This window comes from Scyliorhinus canicula, chromosome 18, assembly GCF_902713615.1.
Source record: "Scyliorhinus canicula chromosome 18, sScyCan1.1, whole genome shotgun sequence".
Classification (NCBI taxonomy): Eukaryota; Metazoa; Chordata; class Chondrichthyes; order Carcharhiniformes; family Scyliorhinidae; genus Scyliorhinus; species Scyliorhinus canicula.
In genome coordinates, this window is record NC_052163.1 from 58,788,834 (window position 1) to 58,799,073 (window position 10,240).

Here is a 10,240-nt window from a genome sequence, read left to right on the forward strand (position 1 = left end):
TAGGTGACACCATCAGAATCAGGGACCCAGAAGGCGGATGGTCTGAGTCAGCCACGGTGATCAGGCAGGGGGCACTGCGGTCCTACATTGTCAAATCATCTGCGGGAGTACTTTTTTGCCGTAACCGCCGGGATCTATTAGAGATTCGACCTACAACACCAATATTCCCCACACTGGACTTGACCAAGTCCATTTGTCCACAGGACGTTCCTCGCCACACAACGCCAGACAGTACTCTTGATGGCATCAAACCATCATCCCTACTACCACCGTTAAGACGCTCCAGCAGAAGCCGTGAGGCACCCGACCGGCTAGATTTGTGACGACACTTCAACACACGCACAAGAGGAATATGGACATTTCTCACGATGGACTCACAACACGGTTAATTGTTTCTGTATTACGTTTATCATTTTCACAGTGTGCAGATTTGCATATTCTCACCACTTGTTATGTACAGTTTTCTTGAGGCCAGTCCAGAAAACATGTCCAATAAAAGGGGGGGGGGTGTAGTGATCTGTACATCTGTACATACATCTGCACATACACTAGGGACTACAGACAGATGTAACAGCCACAGCATCACTAGAGGGCAGCATCAGAGATGGGTCCAGCCCAAGGGAGGATCTGCCTCTTTCAGAAGCACTGGGCTAGTGAGCAGCAGCAGACAGAGACAGCTCAGCATAGGCAGCTTACCGTAGCTTCACTGGTCATACCTCTTGACTGTATTATATCTGGTTAAGCTCTGGAAACAGAACAAACCTACTGAATAAAGTATTTATGTTAACTGGAAGTCTACAATCTTTATTCAGACTTAGAGAATAACATACCTGTGGCATAAAATCTCAGGGCGACTATCACCTTGACAGCCATCAGAAGCTGGTGCCTCCTCCATTCCCCCATGATTCCAGGTGCGCCATGGTCTGGCAGATATGTCACACTGTCCCCCTGCTCAGACGTAATCTTTGACGGCATGCCCGGTCCGATAGATCCTCGAATTCCGGGCTTGCCGGTACACATAAGGCCTTGTGCAGTGCTTCCTTCCCACCACCTTGGCCTTTTGGGCGACCCGCTCTCCATCCTCACCAGCTGCCTCCTATTCATCTGGGGTGGACTCCGCTGCTACTATGTAGTCCTCGAGAAACTCAAGCTCGTACAGCCTCAATGCATCCCCCAGGGCTGCGGCAATTAGGATGAAGGCCATCATTCCTGGTTGATTTTGGAAGTCCATTGTCTGCAGGGGTGAAAAGCAGACATGTTAGCATGGTATGTATCCCAATACCCGACCAGGTCCACCAGGCTACATGGTGGCCCTGGTTTGTACTGCAGCTCCTGCCCCCGCATGCCCCTCCCCATCCCCATACTGCCCCCCTAGCTTTGTGGTCCCTGGCGAGTTTCCACTGGCGGGTGACAGCAGAACTAGGGGACATAGCCTCAAAATAAGGGGAAGTAGATTTAGGACTGAGTTTAGGAGGAACTTCTTCACCCAAAGGGTTGTGAATCTATGGAATTCCTTGCCCAGTGAAGCAGTTGAGGCTCCTTCATTACATGTTTTTAAGGTAAAGATAGATAGTTTTTTGAAGAATAAAAGGATTAAGGGTTATGATGTTCGGGCCGGAAAGTGGAGCTGAGTCCACAAAAGATCAGCCATAATCTAATTGAATGGCGGAGCAGGCTCGAGGGGCCAGATGTCCTACTCCTGCTCCTAGTTCTTATGTTCTTATGTTCTTATGTACACCATGGACGGCCTCTGGCCCTGGTGCTCGGCCCTGCTGCCAGGGGGTCTGGTGACTGGTGCTACCCATGCCAACGGTACGCTCCGTGGTCCCCATCTGGTGCCCTCCTGCAGCGGCTACTTTGGCAGCTACCCATGGGTGTGCTACGGGCTGGCAAGTTGGTGGAGGGGTCTAGGGGCTGGTGTGTGGAGGTGGTGGGGTGGGGGCACCGATATGGCCGGTGTCACTCTTCACGACCAGGGGCCATCGTGGGCAGTCAGTGGGGTGCCCAACAAGGTGGCTGCCTTGCAGGCCGCAGCAATGGCGGTCCTTGCCCGAACACCCTGGTCTCGTGGGGTGTCACCCCGACCCCACGGACAATCTCCTGGTCACCACCATCACCACCCGTTGCCCCTCGCTGGACTTGGTGCCACTGCCTCCCCCTGGTCTAATCTTGGATTACTCAGCTTCAACCAGTACCTTGGAAATAAGTATCGCAACCATGCAACCCAAGTGCGCATGACGGATATAATCCAAGGTTCGACCATGTACTCCCACAGCTTCCAACTTTTCACAAGAGCTGCACAAGATCGAAAAGTTTAAGCAATGTAACTGAGCCTTATAGTGATCTGTGCCTCATGTAAAGTCGCAGTATCTGCCCTATATTTTTCGAATGAGGGCAAAGCGTGGCCTATCTCTTCTCGATTACCCTTCTATTCCCCAAAGCATCAACTGGAAAACCATTGTAAGAGCCAGTGGCATCAATGAGATTCCTGGCAGCTTTATAAAAGCACAATCATCCCACGTTTGTGGACAGAAACCACAGAGGTGCAACGTGGAACACTGAGGTTAAATGTCTTTGAGTAGAAAACCTATTCGGCAGCATCAGACGAGGCAGCTCCAAGGCAGGACAATTGGCATGCGAGCACGCTTGACTGTCCCCATTAGTACAGTGTTGAGTTATCTACTCATTGTCCCTATTCTTTCCAACAGATGAGCTGGTAATGCCTGGAATCAATGAAATGCAATTCCCCACGTGAAGTGAAGAATGGAAAAGATAAAAGTTTCAGTGATTTTAATAAAAACAACAACTTTGCGGGAAATATAAGATTGTCGGCAGAAAATGAGCCCTGGGTAAAGAGGCACCAATTAATATTCAGCATTAGAGAATAGGGTGGGATGCACAGCCAATTGGCAGAGAGCTCCTTCATGGTCCGCCGGTGCTTGGATACAGGATAGCATTCGATAACTGCCTCATTGGTTGATTATTTTAACAAAGCCATTCCTAATCTTATCAACATTTTCTGCACGACTGAGTATTTTTCATTTTCAAACACTACAACAATGTCATTGCCACTGAGATAAATATCAGGACTGTCACATCCATGGTGACTTTGACCTCAAACTTTCGATCATAAAATATAAAACAACATTAATCGTTCTCCCAGGGTTAGGGCTCACATAAAGCGCTCAATAATTACCACAGCAGATGGTGGAATTTAAACGCAATAAAACATTTGAAATGAAACCATTGCTGATTGTGGTAAAAACCCAACTGGTTCATTATTGTCCTTTAGGGAAGGAAATCTGCCGTCCTTACCCGGTCTGGCCTACATGTGACTCCAGACCCACAGCAATATGGTTGACTTTTAAATGCCCTCTGAAATGGCTCAGTGCGCCACTCAGTTGTATTCAACCACTACAAAGAAAACACAATGAAACTGGACAGACCACTCAGCATAGACCTAGGCACCGGAAATGACAACAGCAAACTCAGCACCGCCGACCCTGCAAAGTCCTCCTTAATAACATCTGGGGCCTTGTGCCTAAACTGGGAGAGCTGTCTCACAGATTAGTCAAGCAACAGCCTAACGTAGTCACACTCATAAAATCATACCTTACAGATTATGTCCCAGACACCACCATCATCATCCCTGGGTATAGAACATAGAACAGTACAGCACGGTACACGCCCTTCGGCCCATGATGTTGTGCTGACCATTTATCCTGATCTAAGATCAATCTAACCTACACCCCTTCAATTTACTGCTGTCCATATGCCTGTCCAAGAGTCCCTTAAATGTCCCTCATGACTCTGACTCCACCACCTCTGACATAAAGCTGCAGAAAAACCTCGCGGCTCTTAAAGTCAATCCAAGTTAATGAAAGCCAACACACCATAAGCCTTCTTAACAACCCTATCAACCTGGGTGACAACTTTGAGGGAACTATGTATGTGGACTCCAAGATCCCTCTGTTCCTCCACACTTTCAAGAATCTTGCCCTTAACCCTGTATTCAGCATTCAAATTCAACCTTCCAAAATGAATCACTTCACACTTATTTGGGTTGAACTCCATCTGCCACTTCTCAGCCCAGCTCTGCATCTGCGCAGCAGGGTAGCATGGTGGTTAGCATAAATGCTTCACAGCTCCAGGGTCCCAGGTTCGATTCCTGGCTGGGTCACTGTCTGTGTGGAGTCTGCACGTCCTCCCCCTGTGTGCGTGGGTTTCCTCCGGGTGCTCCGGTTTCCTCCCACAGTCCAAAGATGTGTGGGTTAGGTGGATTGGCCATGCTAAATTGCCCGTAGTGTCCTAATAAAAGTAAGGTTAAGGTTGTTGGATTACGGGTATAGGGTGGATACGTGGGTTTGAGTAGGGTGATCATGGCTCGGCACAACATTGAGGGCCGAAGGGCCTGTTCTGTGCTGTACTGTTCTATGTTCTATGTTCTATGCATCCTGTCAATGTCCTGTTGTAACCTGGAACAGCCCTCGACATTATCTACAACTCCACCAACCTTCATATCATCGGCAAACTTACTAACCTACCCTTCCATTTCCTCATCCATAAATTCCTCATTTATTAAAACCACAAAGAGCAGAGGTCCAATAACAGATCCCCGTGGGACACAACTGGTCACCGACCACCAGGTGAAATACTTTCCATCCACTACCACTCGCTGTCTTCTTTCAGCCAGCCAATTCTGTATCCTGACAGCCAAATTTCCCTGTATCCCATGCCCCCTAATTTTCTGAATGAGCCTACCATGGGGAACCTTATCAAATGCCTTACTGAAATCCATATACACCACATCACTGCCCGACCTTCATCAATGTGTCTCGTCACATCCTCAAAGAATTCAATGAGGCTTGTGAGGCATGACCTGCCCCTCACAAAGCCATGCTGACTATCTTTAATCAAACAATGTTTTTCTAAATCCTATTTCTCAGAATCCTTTCCAATATTTTGCTCAATATATTCCCTTTCTTGAATAGGGGAACAACATTCACCTCCCTCCAGTCATCTGGTACTACTCCAGTGGAGAGTGAGGATGCAAAGATCATCGCTAACGCCCCAGCAATCTCCTCCCTCACTTGCCATAGTAACCTTGGGTGTATCCTGTCAGGCCCAGGGGACTTATCTATCCTGATGCTTTTCAAAATTTCCAGCACATCCTCCTTCTTAGTATCAACCAGTTTGAGTCCATTAACCTGGTTCATGCTGTTCTCATGAGCTTGTAATCCTCTAGAGCCATGCCAGATCCTTGCTTCCTCAACCTTGCGTAAGCTTCCTTCTTTCTCTTGACTAGAAGCTCCACTTCTCTTGTCATCCAAGGCTCCTTCACCTTAACATTCCTTCCTCGTCTCAGTGGAACAAAACTATCCAGCACTCACAGCAAACGCTCCTTCAACAACCCCCACATTACTATCGTGCATTTCCCCAAGAATAACTGTTCCCACTTTATGCTCCTCAGCTCCTGCTAATAGCAGTATAATTTCCCCTCCCTCAATTAAATACCTTGTGGTCACTGACACCAAAATGTCACTGTTACTGTCTCACCGGCAGGGCAGACCCAGCTGAGGTGGCAGCACACTGGTATGCAGTCGAGTGGGAGTTTCCCTGGGAGTCCTCCACATAGACTCTGGACTCCATGAATTCTCATGACTTCAAGTCAAACATGGGCAAGGAAACCTCCTGTTGATTACCACATATCGTCCCCCCTCAGCTGATGAATCAGTACTTCTCCATGTTGAACACCACTTGGAGGAAGCACTGAAGGTGGAAAGGACACAGAATGTACTCTGGTTCAATGAAGAGTGCAGGAGAGCATGCCAGGAGCAATGCCTGGCATACCTAAAAATTAGTTGTCAATCTGGTGAAGCTACAACGCAGAACTACTTGTGTGCCAAACGGTATAATGGAGCAAGGCAAAACTCCACAACCAACAGATCATGTCTCAGCTCTGCAGTCCTGCCATATCCAGTCATGAGTGATGGTGGGCAATTAAACAACCCACTGAAGGAGGAGGATCGGCTAGTATCCCCATCCTCAATGATGGGAGAGTCCAGCTCATCAGTGCAAAAGACAAGGCTGAAGCATTCTCAATAATTTTCAGCCAGAAATGTCGAGTGGATCATCCACCTCGGCCTCCACTGGAGGTCCCCAGCATCACAGATGTCAGTCTTCAGCCAATCCACTTTACTCCAGGTAATATCAAGAAATGCCTGTTGGCTCTGGATACTCCAAAGGCTATGAGCAAGCCACTTATTTTTCAGCATCTGCTTCATAGCCTTGCAAATTACAGCACATCAAGTGTAGGTCCAGGTTCTTTTGAAGTGTAGTCGCTGTTGGAATATAATAATCACAATAGCCAATTAGAGTGCAGCAATCCTTCCCAAACAGAACAATGGCAGATAGTCATTTTTGTCAGTCTCTTCAGTGGATGGTCACTTTGCAAGGATCATCTACAAGGTCTCCGAAGTCTGCATCAGTGGCTCGTTCTTCAATGATATTGAAGTTAACTTTCACAGTGGCTTGGTTGGAGCCAAAGGAGGGACCTTCCTGACATGCTCCTGTTTTTCCATCCTCCATGACTGCCTTTTCACCTGAAAAAGGTAGGGCATAATATTTGCATAATTCGAAAAAGGGCTTCCAGAGCCAGTTTACATTGCACTGTGAAGTATCATCATGCGATTTTAGCTTGTCCCAGCTCAACTGGAAACCAAGTTTAGAATATTTAGATATAGGTTTAGATTTATTGTCACATATACCGAGGTACAATGAAAATAATTGTTCTGTGAAGAGTCCAGTCAGAGCGTTCCGTACTTCAGAAACATAGGACATACGATAGATACACAATGTATAAACATCGGGTGAAGCATACGGAGTGTAGTGCTACACAGCAGAGAGGATGCGTGGAGAGATCAGTTCAGTACATAAGAGGGTCATTTGGGAGTCTGGTACCAGTGGGTAAGAAACTATTTTTAAATCGATTGGTGCATGTTCTCAGACTTTTATATCTTCTGCCTGATGAAAGAGGTTGGAAGAGAGAATACCCCGAATGGGAGGGGTCTCTGATTATGCTGCTCGCTTTCCCACGGCAGGGGGAGATATTGACAGAGTCAATGGATGGAAGGCGGGTCCACGAGATGGACTAGGCTATGGTCACAACTCTCTGTAGTTTCTTACGGTCCTGGGCCGAGCAGGTGCCAGACCAATAATAATAATCTTTATTGTCACACGTAGTCTTACATTAACACCGCAATGAAGTTACTGTGAAAAGCCCCTAGTCGCCACATTGATACAGCCAGATAGGATGCTTTCTATGGTGCATCTGTAAAAATTGTTAAGAGTCAATGTGGACATGCCGAATTTCCTTAGTTTCCTGAGGACGTATAGGCGTTGTTGTGCTTTCTTGGTCGTAGCGTCGGCGTGAATGGACCAGGGCAGATTGTTGGTGATGTGTACACCTAAGAATTTGAAGCTGTCAACCATCTTCACCTCAGCACCATTGATGCAGACAGGGGTGTGTACGACACTTTGTTTCCTGAAGTCGATGATTAGCTCGTTAGTTTTGCTAATATTGAGGGAGAGATTGGTGTCGTTGCACCATGCTGCTAGGTTCTCTGACTCCCTCCTGCACTCTGACTCATCATTGTCTGAGACCCGACCCACTACGGTTGTGTCAACAGCAAACTTGTAGATGGAGTTGGAGCCAAATTATACCACGCAGACCTGTGTGTATAGGAAGTATAGTGGGGGGCTAAGTATGCAGCCTTGAGGGGTCCTTATATTGAGGACTATTGTGCAGGAGGTTTCATTGTTTATCCTTACTGATTGTGGTCTATGGGTCAGGAAGTCACGGATCCAGTTGCAGAGGGAGGAGCCAAGTCCTAGGTTTTGGAGTTCGGATATGAGCTTGGCTGGGATTATGGTGTTGAAGGTGGAGCTGTAGTCAATGAATAGGAGTCTGACATAGGAGTCATTGTTGTTGAGATGCTCCAGGGATGAGCGTAAGGCCAGGGAGATAGTGTCTGCTGCGGACTAGTTGTGGCGATATGCAAATTGCAGTGGATCAAGGCATTCTTGGAGTATAGAGTTGATGTGTCTTTTCACCAACCTCTCAAAGCACTTGATAATGATAGATAATGATATAAAGATAAAATATCAAATCCAATTGAGAAACTGTCCGCACACAGACAGCTCTGCAACAGTCACCCGCCTCACCTTATCCTGATTCAGAAACATGGAAACAGGAGTAGGCCATTCAGCCCCTTGATCCTGTCCCGAGAGATTTACCAGGATGTTGCCTGGTATGGAGGGCATTAGCTATGAGGAGCGGTTGAATAAACTCGGTTTGTTCTCACTGGAACGTCAGAGGTTGAGGGGTGACCTGATAGAGGTCTACAAAATTATGAGGGGCATAGACAGAATGGATAGTCAGAGGCTTTTCCCCAGGATAGAGGGGTTAATTACTAGGGGGCAGAGGTTTAAGGTGTGAGGGACAAGGTTTAGAGGAGATGTACGAGGCAATTTTTTTACACAGAGGGTAGTGGGTGCATGGAACACGCTGCCGGAAGAGGTGGTGGAAGCAGGGATGATAGTGACATTTAAGGGGCATCTTGACAAATACATGAATAGGATGGGAATAGAAGGATATGGACCCCGGAAGTGTAGAAGATTGTAGTGTAGTCGGGCAGCATGGTCGGCACGGGTTTGGAGGGCCGAAGGGCCTGTTCCTGTGCTGTACTTTTCTTTGTTCTTTGTTCTTTGTTCCATTCAAATAAATCATGGCTGACTTACATCTTAAATCCATCCACTTCCCTTTCCTCCAATACCCTTGTTCAGCAAAAATCTATCAGGATCACATTTAAAATGATTCATTAAGTGAGCATCTACTGCTTTTTATTGTAAAGAGTTCCACCATCCATTGCAATAGGAACTATTCCCTAATTTCTCTCCTGAACTATTTTACTAAGATTGGAAGTTAAGGTTCCTTTCTCGTAGTGACAAGTTATAATCTCTACCCGATCAATTCCTTTCAAAATCTCAATCAAATTGCCCCTTAATCTTCTTTATTCCAGTGATTGCAAACAAATATCTCTTCATAATTTGATTGTAGCTCTGTTGACATTCCTTCCAAGACCAAGGTGTGATGCCCAAAACGCTTGCAATATGCTAGAGGTGGTCTAACCAGACTTTTATATTGAAGATGCATGGTAGGACAGTGGCTAGCACATTTGCTTCACAGCTCAAGGCTTGGGTCACTGTCTATGCGGAGTCTGCACATTCTCCTCATGTCTGCGTGGGTTTACGCCAGGTGCTCTGGTTTCCTCCCACAGTCCAAAGATGTGCATGTTAGGTGGATTGGCCATGCTAAACTGCCCTCAGTGTCCAAAAAGAGTAGGTGGGGTTACTGGGTTATGGGGATAGGGTGGAGGTGCTTCTTCCAAGGGCTGGGGCAGATTTGATGGGTCGAATGGCCTCCTTCTGCACTGTAAATTCTATGAATCTATGAAAACCTCCTCCTTTCTATTCTTCCCATCTTGTTATAACGCTTCATTAGCCTGTTTCATTTTCTTTATGCGCACCTACTGCATGTTGGTGGTCTGCATAAATGAACCCCTAAATTTCTCTGGGTTGCCCACCATTCCTAGATCTACAACATTTTAAAAAGTATTCAGATCTTCTTTGATTCACAATTAGCTGTGTTGAAATCCATTTGCCGTGATTCGCACCCTCTCTTAATTAATCAACGTCACTTTGTAATTTTATGCGCCCACAACACCAATCTTTTGTCTTATTAAATGTATGGTTCTTTAATATGCAGTCACTGACTGGTATGTTGCTGCGGCTCATGGGAAAGCAAGAAAGACTTGCATTTAAATAGCACCTTCCATGACCACAAGGACTCTCAAAACACTTTACACTCAATTAAATTTATTTTTGAAGTGTCGTCACTCATGTAGGAAATGGAACACCCAATTTGCACACAGTCAGCTTCTACAAGCAGATTTTTGCCCAGTTGATTAAGGGCTAAATATTGGCCAGGACACCAAGGAATACCGACTGCTCCTCTTCGAAATAGTGTCATGGAATCTTTTACTTCCAACTGAGAGGGCAGATGGGCATCCGTTTAAAATCTCAGTCAGAAGGCAGAATCTCAAACAGCGTACTACCCCCTCAGTCAGGCACTAGAATATCAACCTCGATTTCTGTGCCCAAGCTCTGGAATGGGGCCTAA